The sequence below is a fragment of the Monopterus albus genome, unplaced genomic scaffold (genome assembly GCF_001952655.1).
Source record: "Monopterus albus unplaced genomic scaffold, M_albus_1.0 scaffold9.1, whole genome shotgun sequence".
NCBI lineage: Eukaryota > Metazoa > Chordata > Actinopteri > Synbranchiformes > Synbranchidae > Monopterus > Monopterus albus.
In genome coordinates this window covers 562,921-568,695 of record NW_018127889.1, presented here as the reverse complement: position 1 = coordinate 568,695, position 5,775 = coordinate 562,921, and the positions used below count along the sequence as shown (strand labels likewise).

The following is a 5,775-nucleotide window of genomic DNA, read 5'->3' as shown; positions in this document are numbered from 1 at the left end:
AGTTCCACTGGTCATTATCAGGCCACATTAGGAGTACAGAGCAAAATAAACCATGGCTTCACCAAGACATTGTTTCCTTATCAGCACTTTGCTGTGGAACCTAAACAGCTTTGGTGATATAAGGTTGGTTTTGTCACATATCCATCTTAAAATAGAAAGTGGACTATTGAGTTTGGCTTAGTTTAAAGAAACAATTGTTGTTGTTTTTTAAATTATTTGTCGTGCAGCTGTGTTTAACCTCTCTCTGATTTTTGTTGCATTCACTGCACCAGATGTTTTTTAATTATGTGTTTGTGATTTATAAAGTTTGCTCATTATGAAAGTGACATTAATCTTGACAGTAACGTATTTATTAAAAACACCCCTGTTATTCTGATGATTATAAGAAGATTTAGTTGCCAGATACAAGTACAATTCTGCATATGGAGTGAATTCCTCCTGTGTTCATAATTTGTTAACCTTAGATTTATGTCAGAGATGTGCAGAATACCAAATGTACTTTTGTTATATTAATGTGGATACAGTTTTTGGTGAGCACTGCTGTGAATATTTGACAGTGGGCACAGGCTCACTAAAGTGCACATCGCAGCACTGGGCTTTTGATTGATACGTTCATATTGTGGCTGATCGACTAAATGCTCTGCGTCTATCTACATACTCCCGGCTCATCATTTCTCTGCTGGCCACAGATGTTTCAAAAGTGGATCGAGGGAAGGAAGAGGGAAGGAGGGTTTAGTCTGGGGACAGCCTAAAGAACTGAGCAGAAGTCAAATAAACAGTCTGCCTCAGCATTTCGTAAGCTGTAGGTTAGGCTGGAGCCGTGTAGACGTCTGTGGGAATATTATTCATATGTGTGACGTTTCAAAGACTGTGTGGGTGTAATGAAAGTGTGTTTGCAATGAGTTGCTTTCACTTTCTGCACTAGATGATGATTTTCTCAAATTGTGTAGCTAATTGCATTTTATGTATTTAAAAAAAAATGTTGTGAAAAAAAAGAACAAACCTGAGAGATGAACCGACTCTCATACAATGAATCATACTGTATGTTTACACTAGTTCATTCCCTGCTTCCAGCTATGTGTTTACAATAATATGAAGAGCAGACAATAGGCATTCAGAAGCACATTGTCATACTGGATGCAAGGCACCCTGTTCCTGTATTTGCTTCCACTCCCATTAAATCAGTCACTGATTCTGTCTGACTGTTCCTCCTTCCGTGTCTCAGGGAGTCGTCTCAGTATTTTTGTGATATTTCCGGGTGGTTGTGAAATGTCAAGATCTGGGCACATTGGGGCATTTTGTAAGGAGTGTGAAAGTGACACTGTCTGTTACAGGATATGTGTAGGGATCCAACTAACAATTACTTTCATTTATCAATTAGTCAGCCCCCTTTTTTTTGATTAATCATTTATTGTTTTGGCTTTAAATTGGCAGAAAATAGTGAGAAGTGATTTCCCAGAGCCCAAGGAGATGTATTCAAATGACTTGTTTTATTTGAGACATGGTGCAAAACACATCAATTTGTTTTCTGGTCAAAAACAGAAAAGCATCTGATCCTTATGTTGGAGAAGCTGGAGCTAGCAAAGGTTCTGATTATGAAAATGGTTACTGTTTAGTTTTCCGCTGACTGACTAATCGATTAGTTGTTTGTTGTTGTAGCTGCATTTCCAAGCACGTCATCTAATTGCAATGACGGCAACATTTCTAACCAGTGACAAAACCAGACCTGCATAAAGAACAGGCTTTTTATACAAGCAGTGGACAGAGAGTTGTCATTTAAAAGTGGGAAGATTGCAGATTTCTCCCTGTACAACACTGAGCCTGAGAGACGGATGTAAGAATGATGAGGTGGGGACGAAGGAGGAGCATGAGGACAGGAGAAAGAGGAGGGGTTTTCCTAGGTGGGTGACGGGGGGTGGGGGGTGGGGTGCTAGTGGTAGCCAAGGAGGAAAACATGAGTGAGAGGTTGGAAAAAGACCAGTGAGTGGAGGAGCAGGAGGGAGGGTGTGTGTGTGTGTGTGAGTCAGCGGTCGGCCCCTGCCCGACTGCGAGTTCCCTTCCTGGGAGGCCTCTTCATCAGGGCTCCTGTCTGATCACTTCCTTTTTGGAAGGTGTGTGTGAGAAAGAGAAACAGAGTAATTAAGCGTTGTCAGACTCTACACCTCTCTGCTTAGTGAGTCTACACACAGCTCATTTCTTTATCTCTGTGTGTCAGACCCCTTCTCTACCTGGACCGAGTGGTTCTCTGAGTGGAACTGTGTGTGTGTGTGTGTGTGTGCGCGCATGTGTGTGTCTTTCCTGCTGGGACATGGGGAGGTGCTTTCTCCTTGGCCATTCTTCAAAAAGAGGAATTTCTTTAAAGACAAAAAAGCTGGAGGGTTGGGTGGGGTGAAGGGGTGTGTGGTGAGGTGGGGGGCTGCTTGCCCTTTGTCGGTAATCAGTTTGAAATGTTGAACAGTTTGCTGTTGCCGCTGTTCTCCCGAAGCCTCCAGAGTGTGTGTTCAATTTACGGAGCCCCCGTTCAAGTGTGTGTGTTTCTTACTTTCTGCTCTCAACCAGCGGCTTGCCGAGTGTCTGCATGTGAACCGCTGTAAAACGTTTTAGGTTCCTGAGTGTGTGTGTGTGTGCGTGTGCACAAGGGAGAGTGTGTGTTTTTTGTAGCGAGGTTAACGTGGGCCCCTAGTGAGATTAACCTCTGGTCTGTGTCACCGTTTGGCATGCAGGCCCCACCCATCCCTGCTCCCAGATAGCCAGTATCAGGCTTTGTCTCTCCTGCAGCCACTCTACACCCATCCACCACCAAGCCCTTCTTTTCTGCACATCTAAAACTGCAAAAGAAGAAGAAAGACTAGTCATGTGACTTCCTTTAGAGAGGAGCTGGCCACATACAGCTGAGCTGTACTTGGAAATGTGGCGGCGCAGAGCAGAAACAAGACGCAGTTCACAAAGACGGACACAGTCTATGCAGACCTGTCCAGCAAGTTAGTTGTTGGACATGTTTGCTCTGACATTTATTACATTTCATATTGATAAAAAAAATGAACACTTTATTTAACCATTATTTTTATAGTCTTGATGAGGTTCAGAACCTCTTTCCCAAGGAAGCCCCTGCAGCATTCAGCAGTATGACGTTAATCAAAGCTAATGCAAACAGAGTCTGTATTTTTTCAGCACTTTGATATTTTTTAAATTGTTGAATTACTTGGCAGAAAAGGGTCAAATCCTCCCAGAGCCCCAGATGGCACATCTTAATGTGATCAATGGTCAAAAACCCCAATATAATTAAATTACTATCATATATTACAAAAATAAGTAAATAACATCCCCGTGTTTGAGAAGCTGAAATCAGCAAACAGATGTTGAATGAACTGACAAATATAAGAATGTGCAAAATTAATTTTTCTATAAATAAATGAGTTTAAATTTGTTGAGATTTATTTTATCTCGGTTAAAATGAAATGCATCAGTAATGGGTTTGAAACGGAGATAACTCAAATTCAGGTTTCATTTAAATAGGGAGAGAAAATTTTAAATATAATGTAAGAGTTGAGCATAAGATTCAGATTAGAAGAGATTGGCTCTAAAGTAGCAAACGTATTTGAAAACAGATAGGCCTACGTCTGTTTGCTCAAATTTAATCTCTTTAATATCAACATCATAATCACCTAAATCCACCTGCAACCATCATCCAAACTCTGTCAAATGTCATTAGTTATTTTTGTTAGTATCGCTTTTATAGGTTGAACTAACACAGCTTAATATTTAAACAGATTTGTGTTAATGCTGTTTGATAAAGTCTTTTATATAGCATAAAAAAATGTGAGCTCCTTAAAATAAATTGGAGTAACAATATTTTTTCATTTGTCAGGTTTTATGTATAATCATAGTGTGATGTCCTTAGGTGGTTACCGCTGAAATGTTGAAACAACACCAGCATTTCTTTATGCTTTGTAGCAGTGGTTCTGTTTGGCAGGCTGTGTTTTATCACCACCCACCTTCAGCCGAGGTTCATTTCCCCTCTCATGTTGATAAAAGTACCGAGATGATCTAGTGCTGCTTCCTCCTCCAGATCAAATATTTGGCCCAGTCATAATAGGGGGGTGTTGGATGTTGTTAATTTAAGGCAGGGGAAACGTGAAGGCTTGTAACTGTTTGATGGGGGTTGGGCAGGGTTCAGAGGTCAGGGCCACTAATGACAACGTGTTGAGGAAGGCTGGAGTGTCAGCATCAAAAGAGTGGCTCTGCTGGTGGTTTCCCCCAGTGTGTTTCTGTCATTTTCTCTCCTTCATCCAGCTTTCTCTCTCTTTCTCCCGTGCCCCCCTTTCTGTTGGGTTATGTCCATCTGAGCTGATCTGGCCCAGCTTTGTCCACTTAGCATTTCCTGTGTGTAAAAAGCCACTTAATGGCGCCATGCCAAATGGTGACCGCTGTCTCTTACACACCTCCTTTCCTCTTGATTTGTGCACGATCCAGTGTGCAGCTCTGCGTGGGCCACCTCTGATTTTAAAGCATCTCGTAATTAGCCATTCCATAGCCGGTGGTTACCACGGAGAGATGGTGGTGGAGGATGGTGGGTCTCCTCTCTCTGCTTCCCCATCCCCTCACATTACAGTTTCCTGTATTGATTGCTGGGCCTGGCGAGGACGAGGACCCGGCTGATGAAAAGGAGGGCTATTTCTATCCAGGATGTTGGAGTCCGTATTGATCGCTGGCTCCTTCCTACACACACAATCACACACATGTAGGGCTATAGGAAGATATTTGTTACATATAAGGAAGCTTGTAAGCATAATCAAGCCATTTTAGAGTATATCGGTATCCATTTTGTTGGATTGGTTTCTTCAGGTTTTAGGATGTGACGGCAGCTGCCGGTGGCTCACCGTCAAAACGCAGAGAGGTGGTGTAGCCCTCCATGTGGGGAGGGGGTGTTGCGGGGATGGTTATGGGACTGACACCCGGATTTCTGCTGCTGACCTGTGGGGCTCCTGATCAAATGGGGGTTTTGTTTCTGGGCTCCCCCTGAGTCCAGCCGCTGGTCAAGAGTCGCTCCTCCATTGGAGCTGAACCGAATGTGCTGGAGGCATTTCCATGAACTCCCCCTCGTCCTCCAAACTCCCTCCCTTATTCAGTGCCCCCCTGCTACAGGCCACTCCTCCATTTTGTGCTCTCTCTCTCTCTCTCTCTCTCTGATGTTCTCCTATTCCCTTTTCCCGACTGTGCCCTTTCCTGACCTCTGTGCGTAAACTGAAACGGGTCTGGACACCCATCGGGTCACTTGAGAGTGGGGGACTTGGGTTACATGGTTCTGATTTGTGAAGTTATTTTTGTTTAGTTTCTTCTGCACACAGACGTGACTCCACATGCTGCATTTTATTATGTAATTGTTGAGACTGAGCTGTTGCAAGCTTCAGAAATTAAAATCATCTGAGCCACAAAGGCACGACTGTGGTACCACGTCCTGTATGGAGGACATTTCTCTCTGTGTGTGTTTTCCTGCATTTTATACAGAACAAAAGAGGTTGTGTGGTTTCCTCACTGGTGCATTGTGGGCACTGAGGGGGTTGGAGAGGGCGTAGGGTGCTGAGACAAACCACTCAACTTTGACCTGGAGGAACGAGCTGCCTGTGCACTGAAGACAGGAGAGGAAGAGCAAAGGCTCATGCGCCACATAGTCTAGAGACCAGTCGATGATTATTCATCATTATTCCGTATACACTGTTTTGTGGGGAATGAGTGCAGGCTTTTAATTTGTTTTCTACTGATTTGTGCTGCAGG

General features: G+C 43.4%; 1 protein-coding gene across 2 annotated transcripts in view; it reads left to right on the top strand.

The window, feature by feature from the left end:
- The window catches only part of lin28b (lin-28 homolog B (C. elegans)), a 19,758-nt gene that overhangs the window by 7,111 nt on the left and 6,872 nt on the right, over positions 1–5,775 (top strand). The gene's annotated exons all lie outside the window — the stretch shown is intronic.